The sequence below is a fragment of the Anser brachyrhynchus genome, assembly GCF_964034855.1.
Source record: "Anser brachyrhynchus genome assembly, chromosome: W".
In the NCBI taxonomy this organism is placed as follows: domain Eukaryota; kingdom Metazoa; phylum Chordata; class Aves; order Anseriformes; family Anatidae; genus Anser; species Anser brachyrhynchus.
Window position 1 is genome coordinate 23,458,485 of NC_137704.1, and position 19,408 is coordinate 23,477,892.

The window sequence follows — 19,408 nt, forward strand, 5'->3', positions numbered from 1 at the left end:
AACCAAGTCTTACAAGTATTATGAACTGCTGCTACTTCCACCATCAACCAAAGGAGCTGTTTGGGTGCCAGTCTCCTGAAGTAATTCTGAGCAGCCTTGCACACCAACCATCAGGTCCATGAGAATGGTGGGCTTTCAGTGCCCATTTTCTGCTTGGTGTTTCCTCCTGGCCTAGCAGGTGAAGTTGGTGAACTCCATTTATAGGCAGCGAGCTCTTTTCCAGCTCATTTAGTTTTAGCTCCCAGATGTTTGTTTTAAGGCCAGAGCTCCACATGGTAAGTATCTAAGCTCCTTTTAGAAATGTGATTGACTTAGGCAGTTCAGATGATGTTACTGTCAGGGTCCAACATGTTTACAAAAAAACTATAAATTCACAAATAAGTCCTCGTAGAAGCTGCAATCAAATGCATATAGCAGCATGTGGGAGTGTGGCCATGGGGGTCGACAAGCCCCATGGTTGGTGATAACATCAGATGGACTCTTATGGATGAGACCATCAGGAATGTAAAGAGTTTAGAGGGAACAAAGAAGGGTGATTCAGGAGACGCCTTGCTGTCTCGGGTTGCCTGTTCTCCAGCCATTAAGGCATGGAAGTTGCTGGGAGTTTGCTGTTGCCGGGCAAAGTTGTTGACCAATGAATAGTTAGTGGAAAAGTACTGCTGTGGGGCGAATGGTATAAGAAGGGAGCCTGTCCTCAATATAGGGTGATGAAGTTATGCCCTCAATAAGAGAGAGATGAAATTATGCCCTCAATAAGAGAGATTTGAAGTTATGTCATCAATAAACTAGTAGCAGTTACTGATCCTGAAAGAACCCTGGTGTCCGTGTGGTCATTACGCCACAGCAGCATGGTAAAGAGAAGGTGAAAGAAGGAACAACAACCTAGTCTTGAAAAGTAAACAGCATTTTTCTTTACAGGCTGCCCCATACTGGCTGATGTTAGACCCAAATGAGCATGAATCCCAACACCACCACCCTCCAGTGACCCAACTGTGCTAACCCTTGTGTGAAAACTGGGAACCAAGTCCTTGGGCAATTCTCAAGGTTAGGACTGCATGAAAAACAAAAGTGGTCTTTCCTTCTCAGTATCCCAGGCTCTCTGGTATGGTAGTCAAATATTCCCCATTGGACTTAAATGGCAGCTATGTTCCTGTTTGTCTCCCTAAAAGCCTCAAGGCCACAGCTTGAGACATGAGGGGCATGGTCCAACCACAGAGGATAGGCTTAGTTTGTCTTCTGCCCTTGGCAACTTCTGGCACTGGCTATGCAAAGTCTCTCCATGTCTGGGACTGCCTGTGCTGCCCACGGTATTCCAGTATGTGCAAACAAACTTCCAGGAAGGCAACACAGCCTGATGGAAAATCGATGCCGACCCTACAAAACCACCTAATTCTGGGTGTAAGGAATAGTCCAGCAATTCGTGCCACTAAGGGGTGTGAAGGGTTAACATTGAGGCCTGGGTTTAGGCGAGAAGAGAACAAAGGGATTTCTTCAGAGAAAAACTGCTGACTTTGCACGGACATGCAGTAACTTCTGACAGCCGGCCAAGAGACCACTAGATAAGGAGGAAGAATATGAGCCTCCCTGTCTGAGCGGCCCCCGAGAAACTAACAGAGACTGATAAGCAGGCGCACCTGGGAGGACTTCGGATTTGGGAAACCAATTATAATAACCCTGCCTCTTCTAGAAGTAATAATGAATATGTATTAGCCTAGGAGTATAAAAATTAGCCGTCTTATGTAACAGGTGTGCGTCCTGGTGGAACAGAGACTCCCGGCGTACCCAGCGCTGTTTGCTTGCCTCTATTCGTTTAATAAATTGTAAACTTTGATTGCAGTCCTATTTGGGACTCAGTCATTTATAACAATTGGGGGCTCGTCCGGGATGGTCTTGGTTCCTGAATTCTGACTTGATCTAGGAGGGGCGCCCCCACCATTTGGTGGCTCCTGTTCGAGTCAGGTCGGGGCTAACACCATCCTGAACCTGAATAAGGGCAAGCAAAGATTTAGATTTTTTTATGAGCTCCCTTTGCCGGCTGCAGCACTATATTTTGCCCATAATTCTGCGCGCGAAGATCCGAACGAAGACGACGGAGTCGTAAGTATTTAAGGCGTATACCGTTCGGTTGGGTGGGATTCGGTTGCCTGTGTGTGTGAGAGTGTGACTGAGACGGAACGTAGTTCCGAAGCGATTGTGGAGGTCTTCTAACCGCGGTTCCAATCTCCCGCGAGGGACTTGGCCGGTGAAGGACCGAAGCGATTCCTATAGGATTCGTGGGTGGGTGATAGGTCCTAAACCCCCTGCAAGACACTCTCACTAAGGCAACCAAGGGCTGTAGGAATTGCCACAGTAAAATTCCTAGATGGGTCAGACAAAATTGAAAACCCGGGACCAGAGAAAAGGGAGCAAATTACCAGACATACCACCAGAAAGTCCATTAGGGATAATGATTAGAAATTGGAACGATAGGGGCCCCAGAAAAGGGAAAAAGTAAATTAAAAATGGTTCAGTATTGTATGACAGAATGGCCAAAGGAGCCTTTAAGACCACATGTCTTTTGGCCCGTTTTCGGATCCTTCGAAGACTGGGTTTGCCAGGCCTTAAATATACATGTTAATTCAAAGGAACCTTTTTAGCCAGGAGGAAAGTGATTATGCAGGATTATGGATCAGGACTTCACGTCCTTTTCCAGCCTCAATATTTACACTAAAAGCAGACGAGAAGTTTGACAAAGAAGAGAACAAAAAAATAAAAAATAAAAAAAAAAGGAAAAAGAAAAAGATGATGAATGGGAGTCATTGGATAACCCACCACCTCTATATCCTAACAATCCACCCCCGGTGGTGCATCTTGTAATCCTGTTTTGTTCTTAAATGTTTTGACTGTGTCAAGGAGGAAGGTGGGAGCATTATCTAAGTAACAGTTTAGAAGTTTGGGTATATTCGCGGTGGTGTTTGGTCAGTTTCCCAAGTATCGGGGGAGAGGGGCTGACATTATCAAAGTGGTAGAACGGAGAGTCACTTCTTTGGTGGTTCAGGCCTGAGCCCTGGGAATTTGGTAAAAAGGGGGAGAGCGAATTTATTTAGGCCTCAATACCTTTTAAACCCCCATCTTGACGGATACACAGGAGTGATTCCTTGTTTTGTGTAGGCTTACTAACAAAGTGCATGAGAAAAATTAGCATTCGGCTTGAAATTCGGTCTTGTTGAAATGTAAATTTTGTGAAAAAGGTGGTATTGTTTGTCTAGAAGACAGAAGGCTGAGTGCTTCAGGTGTTTTTCCGAAGTCCTGCGGATTTATGATTGGAATGGGGCTCATTAATAATCTGAAATAGTGAAGTTTGTATGTGGAAAGAAGAGTTTAATCCCAGAGAATTGGGACATTTGGGAAGAAGATTAGGAAAAGATAGTAAAAACCTGCAATAAAAAGGTTTGCGTGGAAATTGAAACAAGGGACAGTAAGTAATATAAATAAATAAAAGGGAATGGGAAATCAAGGAAATGAGTAAAATCCAAAACAAAGACGTCCTAAAAAAAAAAAAAAAAGCCTCCTTGGGTGCATATTGGCACATTGGAAGGATATTGTTAGAAATGGGGGCACAGAAAGCAAGAGGACTTCCACTAAGTATTGCAATCAATGGTGGCCACTATATAAACTAAATGGCCACTTTATGGATCAATCGACTATAACAGTGTCTTGCAATTACTGTTTTTGAGGAGAGAAGGAAAATAGGATGAAATGTTGTATAGTGATATGTTGTTTCAGCATGTTGCAGGGAAAAGGTTTGGAATTAAGTTGGCCCCTGACTGAGCCTTTGGTGTTGGCATTAGAAAAGTACAGGCTGGAGAAAGATAAAGGAAGTGTTAAAAGGGTTGTTGAAGGTGTTAAAGGTTGTGTGGCATGTAGTATTTAACAGAGCTGTTTGATGCTGAATGAGCAGGGAAGGAGGATGTAGGAATGTTAATAGTTCCGCCTCAACCCGAGGCTGAGATCTCTAAATCGCGGTGTGAGCCCTCTGGGGCAGGGGGACCGTGATGGGTCCGAGAGAGTTGTCGTGGAAACAGAAAAGCAGCTAACTCTTGAAACAACCTGAGTTCCTGTGTGAGCTCAGATTGCCAATGGGACCGCTCAGGGAACTGTCAACGATTGCATTCCCCTGACCGACCCCCTCACTGAGACCCTAATCACCCCGGAAATTATGTAAATACCAAAATCTGGTTAAAATGGGAAATGAGAATCTGTTCCAACAAGGTCCAAAAGAAACCCCTATGGAATTTTTGAATTTTTGGACCAACTTTGAAATGCAATGAGAAAAAAAAATGGACCTGGCTTAAAAACAAACAAACAAACAAACAAACAAACAGAGGCAACTGGCTAGCCTCTTTCCAGGGCAATCGGCCCCTGATATCAGAAAGAAATTGTCTTAGGCTGCAGGACAAACTTACAACAGTCAGGAATGATGGGGACCTGGGGCATCTACCCTAGCAGGTCCACTAGTTGAAATAAAGCTAGGAAACGAAGACAGAGGCTTGAATTTTTTGTTGGTTATGGGAGCTTCTTTCTCTGTGTTAATTAGGCTGTAAATGTAATAGGAGCAACATATTCAGTGTTAAATAGTTTAAAAGGACGATTAGGAACTAAGACAACTACAATAATTGGAGCCACAGGGAAGGAGGAGGAACGGCCATTCTTACGACCCCTTGATTTGCGTTTTGGGGGTAAGGAACTAACCCATGAATTTTAGTATGTACCAGAATGCCCGATGCCACTCTTGGGACGGGATCTATTAGCCAAATTAGATGCAACAATAACCTTTGAGGATGGAGAATTAATAATGAAGGTACCTGAGTCCAAAGTAGGCCAAATCCCAATGATCAAAGATAAACCCTTTGTTAATATTCCAAGAGAAGTAGAAAATGCAGTTATACCAGCAGTATGGGAAACAGATGTACCAGGGAAGTTGAAACTGGCACAACCGGTAAAGGTGGAATTAAAGGAAGGAGCCAAACCTGTTCGAATCAAACAATATCCACTTAAGATAGAAGCTAGGCACGGGAATAGTGAAAATTATTGACAAATTTCTCAAATATCAGATTCTGGAAGAATGTAAATCGGAATACAATACTCCAATTTTTCCAGTAAAGAAGCCGAATGGCGAGTATAGATTTGTACAAGATCTTAGAGCAATAAATGAAATAACAAAGGATATTCACCCAGTAGTAGCTAATCCTTACACATTGTTAACATCTGTGAAAGGGAAATATAAATGGTTTACCGTGATAGATTTAAAGGATGCCTTCTTTTGCATACCTCTTGATAAAGATAGTAGAAAATTATTTGCCTTCAAATGGGAAAACATATTGAAGTTTTTGGACCACATATGGTAACAACCATTTTAGAACAAAAGGGGGGGGGGGGCACTGTTTATCACCCAGCCGGATGATGAAATATCAGGCAATACTAACTGAACAAGATGACATAACCTTGAAAACGACTAACCTGTTATATCCAGCAGTATTTCTAGGAACTGTTCCAGAAGAAGGACCATTGGAACACAATTGTGTGGAAATAATCGAACATACGCCAGCCGTGAATATTCGAAGGATGTACCCCTTGAAAGGTATTCAGTGGGAATACCACACTCCGTGGCACCCACAAAGCTCAGGGAAAGTAGAAAGGATGAATCAAACAATAAAACAACAATTGGCTAAGTTAATGATGGAGACACAGCTGCCCTGGACGAAATGCTTACCATTGGCACTTTTAAACATAAGAACTAAACCACACAGTGAGACTGGATTATCACCATATGAAATGTTATATGGTATGCCTTATTCTCAAGGGATGCCCCTAGGGAACAATGTAGTTGAGGATCATAGTATCCAGAAATACATAATTACCATTGGAAGGAGATTACAGGAGCTAAGAGAAATTGGGATGATGACTCAGACACCACCTTTAGGATTTGCTATTCATAAGATACAACCAGGAGACAAGGTCTTAATAAAAACCTGGAGAGAGGAATCATTGAACCCCCGATGGGAGGGACTGTACCTTGTTTTACTTACTACTGAAACAGCTGTGAGAACAGCAGAAAGGGGTTGGACCCACGCATCCAGAATAAAAGGACCAATAACTACCGAAGCCTGGAGGGTTGAGTCCACTCCTGGGGAACTGAAACTGAGACTAAAGAGGAACTGATATCCCAGCAATGAGGTTCTGCATGAATTAAGGGCACTGGATAAAGAGGACAAGTCTGAAGGGAGGAAAGGGAGAAGGCAAGACCGGGGTAGGACCCTCCACTGCGGCGTGTATGGTCTACCGAGGGAGGCAACCCCTATGGGTATTGACCGCCGAGTGAGAGTGCCTCGACCGGACTTCTCCCTCACCAAGATCAGTTTGTCCTGAGAAAAATAACATGAGAACCTTTTAAACCCATAATAAAATTGTGATTAGTTTTTCCAGGAGCTGGATCACCCTGAAGGGCTGAATGGTAACACAAGCTCTGAAAGCGGGCCCAACCCCATGATTGAAGGCGCTTCCCACACTCTCAAGATTGGACGGCGAAAAAGGCTTATAATATGACAGGTCGCCAAAGAGAACTGAATTGTGACTGTAAGTGGAAACCCAACGTGGGAGCTTGGAAGCGTGCATATACGAGTACAAACGGGGCAGACATTGTAACAGGACCACTCGGTAACAAGGACACTCTGTATTATCACGCCCCAAAGGGTAAAGAGGGATGGGATGGTCATTTTCCAAACGGGACGTGGGCCCTAAAGGGACATTATTTGGTGTGTGGCAAACATGCTTACAAGAGGCTACCCGGAAACTGGTCGGGAATATGCTATGTGGGGTACATAAGACCCTTGTTCTTTTTATTGTCACAAACACAAGGAAATCATTTAGGAATAAGATTATATGATGACCTGAACAGAGTAAAACGATCTATTGATACTTCCTTAGCTGGAGATAGCGCCCAAAAATGGGGAAAGGATGAATGGCCTCCTGAAAGAATCATACAGCATTATGGGCCAGCTACCTGGAACCCGAATGAGTTGGTATCAGGAGCCCGGGAACCTATTTATAATTTGAACCCAATAATTAGGTTGCAAGCTATCCTCGAAGTTGTAACCAATCAAACAGCGACGGCCTTGGATCTTCTGGCTGATCAATCCACTCAGATGAGGAATGCTATCTTTCAACATAGAACGGTCTTAGACTATTTACTAGCAGAAGAAGGGGGAGTGTGTGGAAAACTGAACGATTCTAATTGTTGTTTACAAATTGATGATAAAGGAAAAGTGGTTAAGCAGATAAAAGAAATTAAAAAGCTAGCCCACGTCCCAGTACAAACTTGGAAGGGTATGGATTGGGATTTCTTTTCATGGTTGCCCGGTAGACCAAGGGTTAAAAGGATGCTATTTTTATTTTTATGTGGTGTAATGACATTATTGTTTATACCTTTTATGATACCTTGCTTTACGTTGTTGATACGGCGGATAATAAATAGCACCCAATTTGTGATGACTTTGGGAGAGAAAAGGTGATGTGTCGATAATGATGCTTAAGAAATGGACACCCCGAGAACTGACTGATGAAATCCAACTGCTACTAACAAAGGTTGAAGAAGAGACACGAATTGATGATATTAAAAAAAAAAAGGGAGGAATTGTAAGGAATAGTCCAGCAATTCGTGCCACTAAGGGGTGTGAAGGGTTAACATTGAGGCCTGGGTTTAGGCGAGAAGAGAACAAAGGGATTTCTTCAGAGAAAAACTGCTGACTTTGCACAGACGTGCAGTAACTTCTGACAGCCGGCCAAGAGACCACTAGATAAGGAGGAAGAATATGAGCCTCCCTGTCCGAGCGGCCCCCGAGAGACTAACAGAGACTGATAAGCAGGCGCCCCTGGGAGGACTTCGGATTTGGGAAACCAATTATAATAACCCTGCCTCTTCTAGAAGTAGTAATGAATATGTATTAGCCTAGGAGCATAAAAACCAGCTGCCTTACGTAACAGGTGTGCGTCCTGGTGGAGCAGAGACTCCCGGCGCACCCAGCGCTGTTTGCTTGCCTCTATTCATTTAATAAATTGTAAACTTTGATTGCAGTCCTATTTGGGACTCAGTCATTTATAACATGGGCAACTTTCAGGCACCAGGAAAATGAGGAATGGTTGTTAACAGGCACTGGTGCCAAATACAGAGAAAATGGGACACACAGGAATAAATGAAGGAGCGGAAGACTGTGATTCCCAGACACCAGTTATTTTGTGCCTGCTGAGTTTGCTGTTTGATGATCAGTAAAAAGCTAATATGGCAGAGATACAAGGTGAATGACAGAGACTTGGAGATTGGGAAACCAGAATAAAACAAGGCTGTTCTCCAGCTATTTCAGAGAAATTTCTAACTGCTGGCAGTAAAAGGGCAGTATAATAGCAGAGCTCCAACAGTGCTCTGAATGTGGCATTTGCAAGTATTTGAAATGAGCTGTTCAGCTTTCATTTCACTTGGCTGTTATACTTTTTATCATTGTACCTAGTGAAATATTCACTCCCATGTGGTTTGTCATCCTCTTCCCATGAAGCGGTTGGTTATGGGTGAGTGAGCATACTGTAAGTACAGATGTGATGGCTTGCAGAGCCAACAGGCAAGCAATTCCAGCAAGGCTAGTAGAGATGGGGGTGAGACAGCTTCAACCAAATCTGAGTTCCTGCTGGCTTTTCACTAATTTTCCAGAGAGATGCTTCCTGTGCACGACAGAACATAGGAGGCTGGGAGGGTATGAAGCAGCTGGTATGTGCCTTTAACATTAAAAAGTATGCTCAATTAGGAGTCTGAAGGTCATGCCTGATCATTAGTAGGGCTGTTGTGTTGGGTAATCTACCTGGCTCCACACTTGAGTGGAGCAAACTTTTGTTTCAGTGGCGAGCTCAGAGAGCACAGGCAGCTATGCGTTCAGCCTGATGCGCTGGGGATTGTGGCTGCAGCACTTCCTCCTAAGCCAATCCTGGACATTGTGTTGGAAGAGGAAAGTGTGGAGTGACACACACATGTCTGTGCCTGTGTGTGTACGTGGGGAGGGGTCCAGGATCCTTTCAATACCCATATACACCTCTGAATAGCAGGAGGTGCAATGTAGAATTGTTACCTGTTCAACCGGCTGGATGTGTCTGGTTCCTTTGTGACAAGGGAAGATAGTAATGGAGCATGTGAAGCAGAATGAACTTACATGAATGTGTCTACGTAAAACATCAGAGCTGAATAAATCATTACAATCATACCTCTGGATTCAGTATTTAACAAAATCATAACCAGTTTTAATTACAATTTCCCATTTTTTGTTTTTAAATGGAATTCTGAGCAGCTTTTTGGTACACATTGCTATGTGTGGCATTGGTTTTGTCTACACTCTATCCTAACCAGAAACGTTAAAAAATAGCGTACATTTTGGTCTCCTGCAGAACTGCTCCTTTTGCAGTATCAGGCAAAGCAGACAACCCAGGAATTTGGTGAGCATCAGCTCATGCTATGCTGAAGATCTGTTTGGAGGGTCTGAATCCCCAAATCCACGCTTCCCATTTATCTCAAGATGCTGACTCTGGCTATGTTCAAACAGTTTGGGTTGAGAGTGGTTTAGGATGCTGTTGTCTCTCACTGCCACAGTGCTTGACTGTGGGTATCCTTCTCATCTGAGGCAGCCTGATCAGCACAAATGCTGTTTGGTGGCAGATGAGGCTGATTTGCTTCCTTAGCACTATGGGTTGGAAGCAGGCAGGCACTGCCTGCTCCTGTCTTTTGGCCGAGAGCTGCTAGCTGAACCTCACTACCTCAGCTGCTTGTGAACCTGCCTAGGTGGGAGGAGACGGAGCTTCCTGCCATGGGGACTGTGCAGTGTGGTTCCATGGGATTTGATGCAGTCGGAAGACAAAGAGAAATTAATCCAGTGTGACAGAGCTGTATTTTTCCATCTTCAAGATCTACGAAATGAGATTTTGGGATGTATTTGTTTCTCTGTCCCCCACTGTCAGTCAAGACCATTTCAGAGGCTGAGGACTACAGCAATTCCCTGATGAATTCCTCCTTCTCAAGCAAGCCAAGAATTTAAATTACACAGTAAATAAAATTAATCTGTCTGTTCACACCCCGCTGAATGATCAAGAGTCATGAACAAATGGAGGGAGAACGAACAAAATGCTGACTTCAACTTTCACTTGGAGACCAAGTCCTGAACCCAGCTCAGAGCATCATTCAGCCCCGGGACATCGGCATGCATCTACTTAACACTGAAACCATACCGAACTTTCACCTCTGACAGAGAGCGTTTGGCAGCTGGGAGCGTGTCTCTCCTTGGAGAGATTTCAGGGCACACTTCAGTAGGGGCTTTGCCTGCACGCTGAGGAGTGCTGTATGGAAAGGGAGGTAAATGAATGCTGTGTGCTGTGGCTATGCCAGTGCCAACAAGGGCTGTGCTCCCTGGGGAGATTTGGAGCGCATGTGTGTGAGTGGTGGTTTTACTCAGGTGGGCAGCCGAGTTCCACCACAGCCACTCTCTCACTCCCCCTCTCAAAGGGAAAAGGGGAGAAAATACGACACAAAGAAAAGACTCTTCACATAAGTAGGGGTCAGATAGCTAAGTCATCCAGCTCCCAACTTGGGAAAGTTGTGCATGACAATATTTTTACCCAAAGCACCTCATTTTTGCTGACCCAGACAAACTTGTGGAGATTAGCAAGCTATGTCTAATTGTGAGAACTCTCAACAAGAGTGGGCATACAAATCTGTCCTCCAAGGTCCCTCCTGGACCAGGTTTTAAGCACCCATGTAGCTGCATTTTCTTCTGTTTTGCTGCTCTGGCTGCTGCTCTGTCCCTTTGGTACGACTGAGAGCTGGCACAAACCCTGCTGGGCAGTGGTTTTAAGCTCCCCTGAAGGCCTGACCAGAGACAGGAGTGGTATGCAGTACAGTACAGACACAATGTTTGTGTCTCTTTTCCAAGGATGCAGCTCTTAACTTCTAACACAGGAGCTCCTACAACAAGCAGTCAGTGCACTGCCTGCGCAGCAATGCAGGGCTAATGTGAGAAACAAAGTTGTGTTTTTGCAATAGAAGGTGTTTTTGCAGTGGAAAATTCCACTAAACTTGCATATTCAGAAGTGATTGCGTGGCATAGCAGTGGGAATATGTTAAGCAGATAAGGGGAAGGTCCCACTGTCCCAAAACAATAAGGATAGCTAAGAAAAACAGGATGAACAGTATGAAATCAGTAAAAACAAAAATCGCAGGCCCTCTAGTCACGAGAGAAGAAGGAAAAAAAAGGAAAAGGAGAAATTAACGGTTGGTCAAATCAAATTGTACATATATGGTATAGAAGCATGTCGACTAGGTTGTGAACCTGTAGTACTCAGCCAATGAGGAAACAGGGGAGAAATCAGGTGTCGGGTAATAGGGAATATAAGGTTATGATAAACTTTTACTGTGTGCTCCTGCTTGCAGGATGCCTGCCATTGCAATCGCGAATAAAATAGCTTCACAGAAGGTCCTGTCTGAAGAAAATTATTGAGATTTTTCTCACATTGATTCCTGGGGAATGCTCTTCTGAAGCGCTGGCTCCACAAGTTAGAGAGGTTTCTGTGTGGCCAGGCTGATGTTACTATTTGCATTTCCCTTCAGAAAACACACACTAAACTAAGTGCCATGCTTTTCCTTAGCACAGAGGAGGACAGGTAAATGGCTGCTCCAGTCCCAACTGAATCCACTCACACCACAATCGTCTCCAAAATTGGCTTTATGTTCCAACAGAATGCCCCTGTACACTAGACGCGTTGTCCCAGCCCCAAAGCTCATTTATCTGACCTTCGCGTGATTATAGGAAAGAATGACTTCTCTGTTTATATCCATTATTGGGCTCTGACATGAAGGAGAGCTGGGTATCCAGTGCAACTAGCTATCTAGCAAAGGAAACCTTATAGCTGTAAACATTAGGGAAATAATTTACTGTTTTGAACACAGCCCATTTTACCTCTTCATGGCACGGTATAATCATGAATCACCTTTGTGAAGCAGTAAGCTATATTTTACTGATGGGAGAAACTATTTAACTGCTTTACCTTCAAGCTATGCAAAGCATCTGTGGCAGCAGGGAAGCAGAAAATGGGGACTCCTGGCTCCCCGTCCTCTCCCTGCTCTGTCTCTGCAGCCATCTTATTTAGACAGGTTGTGACTACGTAGCAGCAGGCAGCAACTGATCTCTCTTAAGCTTTGAACATCTATCTGGGCTGATTTCAAATGCATCTGTTGTCGCAGCTCCCAGCTCACAAGGGCATTTTGTTGTGATTCAGCTAGTGCTTTTTCACTTATTAAAAATTGAGACTTTTATTCCTAATGGCTGCAAAATACCGAATATAAAGATTTCATCCATCACTGTCAAAACTGGAATGTATGAACAGCATCAGTCTTATTTAAATGTATTTTTTTCTTCTTGCACATTTACCTTCAGAAAGATTTTTTTTTGGTATTTTCAACTATTTCTCAAAGAATAGTTTTCCTACCAGCCAAAAGAACAAAGTTAGATATGTGGGGAAGTGCTCGCAACCTGACAAGCCCAGCTAAAAAGTTTCAGCTTATAAAGTGAACTCTAAAAAATATAATCCATAAATCTGAGTTACTCTCTCCCTTTACATATTTTAAAGGTACAAAGAAAATGAAGTTATTTCATCCGGAAAGACTTCTGCAAATGCTCCCTCCAACATCATTTCTACTCAGATGAATACAGGTTTAAGACAAAGTCATTTGCTTGTCCTGAGTCTGTTGCACAGTAGATTAGATAAAAAAAAATAAAAAAGTAGTCTATTAAATGCAATTTAATTCTTATTGGTAATAGCTGTCTTCATTTAAAGCATCACTTATGCTAAAGGCACAGCAACAATCTGCCAGAGAAACAGAGTCAATCTTAGTGCCCACATCACATTTGTTATGGTCCTGAAGTTCTCTGCAGGCAGAGTTCAAAGGGGCTCACGCTGGAGATAACAGCAACGTACAGGTAGAGATGAGGACAGTTCTTAATATAAAACCCTGATGTGTCAAGCCCATCCAAAGCTGCGGTATAGCAGTGCCATCCCGATGTCACTCTGCTGGCCACCCCAGTGCAGTTGTCATTCACAGCCACAGAGGTCAGGTGCTAAAGCACTGCTGGCCTGAGTGAGGTTTCACACTGCTTTCTGGGGGCTGTAAAAAGGAGTCCAGGTGAAGGGGAGGCAGGTACAAACTAGACTCTGAGTGTCAGACCTTGTGTTTCAGAGCTCCGCGTGTTCCCAATCCTCTTGCAAAGAGTCAGACTTCTGTCTTGCCACACCGAAAGACCTGATGTGATCCCATTGACTGGCAAGCGCATCCGCCTCCCCCTAGCAGGCGGCAAGGGAGGTTTCTGCCTCTGCCCCCCAGCTGCCTGCTCTCACCACCGCAGCACTAAATGAGATCTTTCCCCAGGCTGCAGCTGCAGAGCCCCTGCCACTGACCCGCTCTCTTCAGTGACCCAGTGAGGCAGAAATGGTGGCAGGCTGACACTTCTACCTCCCTCCATGATGGGCAGCTGTATTCACCCAGGGGAGGAAAAATACCAGCTCGGATTTGCTTATCAAAAGACTGTTAGCTAAGGATTTTCTACAGCATTTCTAAACAAAGGAGAGGAGGCAAGCAAAAGCAATATGGGAATTATTGTAATTTCTGTGCTCATTGCATGCGTGGGTCAGGTTTGTGCTGGGCCATGGTGTGTGTATATTCAGCTTCACTTGGCAAATACATTCTTGTGAGCTAAAATCTCCTACTGCATATAAGCATGAGGTTGATTGCTGTATAGTTACAGGTTTGGCTGCCTGACCCGAGTTGGAGCTGGGATAAAAGGAACAGAAGAGTTGTAACAGTAGAAGAAAGGAGAGAAACAGCCTGAGGGTCTCAGCAAGCGAGATTTTAGTGCAGTAGCACTATGGGACTAGAGAGTGTGTATATAAGATGTAGTTCCATGCCTGAGGAAATTAAGACAGAAAACAGAATGTGTGTAAACAGTACAGGCAGCTAAAATGGTAGGTGTTTCAGTGATGTACAGCTCCTCTTGGTTCCAACTTCAGTTTGAATTATCTTTCAATAATTAAGATTTACAACAGGCTTTAACTTCTACCCGCAGATTCTTAAACACAGCAAAAGTTGGTTGAAGCTAATGATGAAAAAGTGGAGCGAGGAGGGTCAGCTTTTTTTTCCTGACAAAAACACTGAACTCCACCAGTCACTGTTAATTCCAGTCCTTTCAAAGGACTTTATAAAAATGACCTTCAGCCAGACGGTGCTGCCGGGTGGACAGGAAGGGGTGAAGGGGAAGGAAGGGGATTCGGCAGCGGGATGTGCAAGGAACAAAGCTACAGACTGCAATCTAGAGCAGAAGATGTGAGGAGTTGTCGTAAGGCATGGTGGTATTTCAGAAAGCCTTTGCAAAAACACAAGGCTGTTTTGTTTTTCTTTTTGGTATGCATTTTTTAAAGAAACTAATCTGCCTGTTCATAATCTGTTTTGAATCAAGAACACAGATTTCCATTGCAAACCAACTGTGTGCAGGGTAAATAGCAATTGTCTTTTATGTCTCATTATTTCCCTCTATGGAAGATTCAGCAGCTCAAAGTCACACTGCATGTCAAATTACCCCGGGGACAGAAAGTAGGGGTGATGGGAGATGGGACTGGCTGTCCTGGAGACAACTTCAGTGTGAAACTCTCTGAATGCACAAACTGGAGCAGGGAAACGAACCAGTTACCCCAAGGCAAAAAGTTCAAGCGAGTGCAGGGAGGATGAAGCAGCCATGGTGTACATACCCACCCACACCCACAACCTGTTCAATAACTCTCAAGCCTAGAATCTCTTTCTCACACACAAAATGCTGGAAAGAGCCTGGCTTTTGCCAAGACCCAAACAGAAATAGCTGTAATGTTCAGATTTCCTGATAGTCTCTCTGCCCCACTGATTCTGGCATGCGCAGTGCTCAGGGAGGATGGGGAAAAGCTGTGAGTAGAGGGAAAGGGTGGCAGAAAACACTTTCTGCTTTCAACGAGCCTTTGTGGCTGCTAACAGCTGCACTTGTGAGGTGATCGGAAGGGCAACACCATGCTTCGGGGAATAAAAAGCCTTCAACTTCTCTCTGGTCAGCACCAGCAGAGATGTGGAGGAAGCCCTTGGATTGACAGCCTTGTCCTTTCCAGGGATAGCACTTAAGCAAAAATTTGGGGGCACTGGGATGTGCCAATCTGTCTTCAAGAGGTTCTCTCCCTGAGCAGTGTGTGCATTTTCCGATCACCAACACATAACCCAGCAAAGCCAGCTGCGCGGGGAGACGTGCCCTGACTTGGAGCACGTAAGGACAAAAACTGAGGAGAGCCAGAAAAACAACTCAAACTGGCATTTTTGCATCCTCTGTGTCTGTTCCCCAGGCACCTTAAGTCACATTGGCTCAGGCCAATGACAGGAACAAGGTTTCCTCCTACCAGCTCTACAGGGGCCAGTAACATGTAAGGGAGAGCAAGCAGCATCTCCTCTCCTGAGCACGCTGATGAAGCTGTCCGAGCAGCTCTGACAGCATCACCTCTGCAGCAACCTCGGCTGGGAAAGGCACAGAGAGCCCTCACTCTTCCACGTCCCTCTGGAGAGGATGGAATCAAAAACAGGGGGCAGAAAGGCTTTTCTTCTGTAAATTAAATTAATTTGATGCTTAAAGCCAGTGAACTGGAATAAATAGGAACCCAGCAAAGTACCTCTATTCTTTCTGTGCTGGTGCGGGTGCTTTGTGGCAGAGTGGGTGCTGCTGCTCTGGGCTGGTTCTCTGTGGTAGGGCAGCAGCTTCAGATTTATTGTTTGGAAGCCAATAATGACATTTTGCTCTTTGAGAGTACAAATTTCAGAAACACAGACAGGAAAACTTGGAGGTTAAAATCTATCCCATTTGGTGCTCTGGAATGGCCTCAGTGGCTGTATAGTTTTCTTACTTTACTTCAAGAGTTAAATGCACCCTGCTTACTTTAGTTCACCTTGTGGAAAATCCTACTTAGGATTCACTGCTGGCTCCATAATCTGGTCGTCTGCATAGATCTCAGGACAGTCAACAGATGTCTAGTGATGACAGTGCAAGGTGCTGGGGACCTGGCAAGGCATCATCCTGAGAGAGCTTGCGTTTACCAGTTACATCTGACAGCCTCCAAGTGAAGTCAACAATTACAACTAGGATCAGCCAGCTAAAATGATCCCCCTAACTTTCTGGCTCAGAGCAGACTTTGGTACCTAAAAATGTCTCACAACATTGTGGGGCCAAAGGAAGAAGGCACAAGTCAGCGCCTGAGCAGATTGCTACCATGGGGCACTCCCCGCCTCTGGAAGCTCTGAGGTCCAAGGCCACCAGCCTGGGGGGACTTCAGCACTGCTGAATAGGCAGAGGGATACGTGTTTAGCAAGCCCTAGAGGTTTTCAAGGACTGCCCCAAATAAAAGGTTTTACAATGGTGGCCATGTACAAGTCCTGATATCAATACTTATCCTTTTCTTCCACCTAACACACTGCCATCTCCTCCACAGGTCACAGCCCAGAGTACTCAGACTTTCAGCAGCTGTTAACCACTGCTAAAGGCCAACTTGAATGCTAACTACATGATGAGTACAGTACTCAGGAAGCAAAAGTAAATAATTTGTTGAGGTGAAGGACCACAAGAAACATACTCAAGAGTCTTCAATTTTAGGTCTTCAATATTCTTTGCTTAGTTTTTCACAATTCTGTGATTCTGCCTCTGGATAATAGTCTATGAGGTCTGGCAAGTTGCTTTTGTTGTTGTTGTATCCTGTGTTAGAAAACTTTTAGCATTATTCTGTAACCTTGTTAGATATCACAATCAGCTTTTCATAAGCATCTCTTTGTTCCAGACTCCGAGATCATGAAAGAGAATTTCTTTCTTCTGTGCTATAAGCAATAAGCAATACATATACAATAAGCAATACAATAAGCAAATACAATAAGCAATAAGCTATAAGCAATACATCACAGTTTGCTCCAGACCAGCATTCATTTTTTCCCAAGAGAATCTCTGCACCTCTAACAATGTTGAACACCTGCCCACTGCCTCCACTCCTGCCCTAAATTCCTCTAAGAAGATCAAAACAGTGTTTTTTAAGTCATCAAAATAACAGACCTCATTCTTCAGGATGAATTTTAACTTCTTCTGCTTAAAAAATGCTCCCCCCATTCTGCAGAAAAAAAATACATGGGATATAAATGGGAAAGAACACAGAATGGGAGGATTCATCCACTTATTTTTTTTCTTTTCTTTCTCTTAATCATTTGTGGCAAGCAACATGTAGGGATCTACATGTGATGGGGCTCTGGGTCATGATCTTTTCTTGCAAAGTCCCCTTAATAACCCAAATTACAGTGGAAAAAAATCCTTCTGCCAAGTTGAGACTGAACTGCCTTTCCCAATGGCTGCTGGAGACATCAGCAATGCTAAGAAGAGCCCAAACTGGTCTAAGAAGTGGAGCTGTTGTACAGCTGCATTAGCAGGTGCTTGTTTGTCATCTGTGCTGCACCTCATGAAAACTTGCACAACCATCTTGAATTTGTTTCTGCTTCGTAATATTCCATTGCTACCCTTTGTGAATGCCCTTGTTCTGCTAGGACACAGTGAGTGCAAGAAATTAGGCTGCTTGCTGGTATTAAAAGATCACTCGACATTGAGAAACATGGATAAAATGCCAGTCAGGAGACATCTGTAAAAGAGCAAATTACCCTGTCTGTGCACTGGAGTCAGTCAGAGGTAAAAGCAAAGGAGAAAAATAATTTTAATATATTCTTAAATGTAATCATTGTACAATTGGGGAGGTTTGCTGAATTAAAGAGAAAGAATAGAGCAATAAAAAAATAGAAAGAAAAACATTTGTAACAGAGTGAAAATGAAGCAGCAATTGGGTTTCTCTTGTTTACCAGTGGACCTCATGTTTATGAATGAGGACTGCTCTGTGCCAGTGCACTCAAGTTACCTAAGTCAACCTCTGCAAATCCTGCTGGGTTTGTGTTGGGATCCCAAGAGAATAACTAGATAGGACTTAGAAAGGATATGACATCTGAAAAAAATAACTGGAGGTCAAACCAGGAATGGGATCATAGGAAGGTTGGAAGGCACCTCAGGAGGTTTCTAGCCCAGTGCCTTGCTCAAAACAGGATCACCAACTGGATCAGACTGGGTTGCTCAGAGCTTTATTCAGTCAGGTTTTGAAAACCTCTAAGGATGGAGGTGACACGTCCTCTCTGGGAAAAGATTTTCTGTGCTTGACTCTTCTTGTGGTGAAAAAGGTTTTCCTTAATTGCGATTAAGGTGTGAAAAGAAACAGGCTGGGAACGAAGTACCCATCAGATGCTGCAGGCAATTGATTGCCAACTTGGCCATGTTGGTATCGCTCCTCACTGCCACAAAGGAAGTTTCTTACAATGTCTTTCCACTCCTCTTACAACTCCCCAGATTATCCTGTCATCCTCCATTTGATGGTCATAACCAGGTAAACGCAGACAGTTTTTCCCCCTTTATTCCTGCCCTTTCCTCTTTCTCTGCCCTACCCTGAGGCAGAGGGTACAGAGGTACATAATGTGTCCATAACACCATTTTCTAGGAAGGTGGAAACTCCTGCATTGCTATGACAGTTTTATTGCAGACACAAAGAAGAACACTGTCAGCAAAGGACAGGAGATCACCTCCTTGTGTGGCTGATCATCCCCTTTCAATGAAGGGTAGCAAAACACTTTATAAAGCCAAATCCAAGGACTATCCTGTACCTTAGCTCTTCTGCACACAGGCAGAAGTGAGTCAGTTATGTGAGGCATTAAGAACATAGCATCTGCCTGCACTGAAATATCTACGTCACGGTTTTGTTTTTACATTTTGCAATTGCTTTACATCATCCTGCCCCAAAGATCAGAAGCTGAGTAAAGCCACATTTCAGCCTGGTAGTTAAAGCATTCAGGCAGAGAAAGAACTTGATTCTTCCATGTTCTGACTGAAAGTCTCTATTAGCTAAACAAGGCAAAGATGTTTTGTGTCTTGAGCCTTGTCCTGGTTCCAGTTAGGACAGAGTTAATTTTCCTCCTAGTAGCTGGTAGGGTGCTATGTTTTGGATTAGGGTGAGAAGAGCGCTGATAACATGCTGATGTTTTAATTGTTGCAGAGCAGTGCTTACACCAGGCCAAGGACTTTTCGGCTTCTCGCTCTGTCCTGCCAGCGGGCAGGCTGAGGGTGCAGCAGGAGCTGGGAGGGGACAGACCCAGGACAGCTGACCCAAACTGGCCAAAGGGGTATTCCATACCATCTGACGTCATGCTAAACAATATATAGGG

The 19,408-nt window shown here is 44.1% G+C and overlaps 1 protein-coding gene and 1 long non-coding RNA gene across 8 annotated transcripts in view; one reads left to right on the forward strand and one right to left on the reverse strand.

Moving 5' to 3' along the window:
* The window catches only part of LOC308184840, a 44,493-nt gene extending 32,954 nt beyond the window's left edge, over positions 1–11,539 (forward strand). The window contains exons 1-2 of one of the 4 annotated variants that reach the window (XR_013942938.1): positions 504–2,097; positions 5,513–11,539. This is a non-coding gene — a long non-coding RNA (uncharacterized lncRNA). Of the gene's footprint in view, positions 1–503; positions 2,098–5,512 lie in introns of those variants that run through there. The other 3 variants (XR_013942939.1, XR_013942936.1, XR_013942937.1) reach the window with 3 other exon arrangements.
* LOC308184758 (protein FAM219A-like) overlaps positions 1–19,408 on the reverse strand; it is a 154,510-nt gene that overhangs the window by 19,108 nt on the left and 115,994 nt on the right. The window lies entirely within an intron of this gene.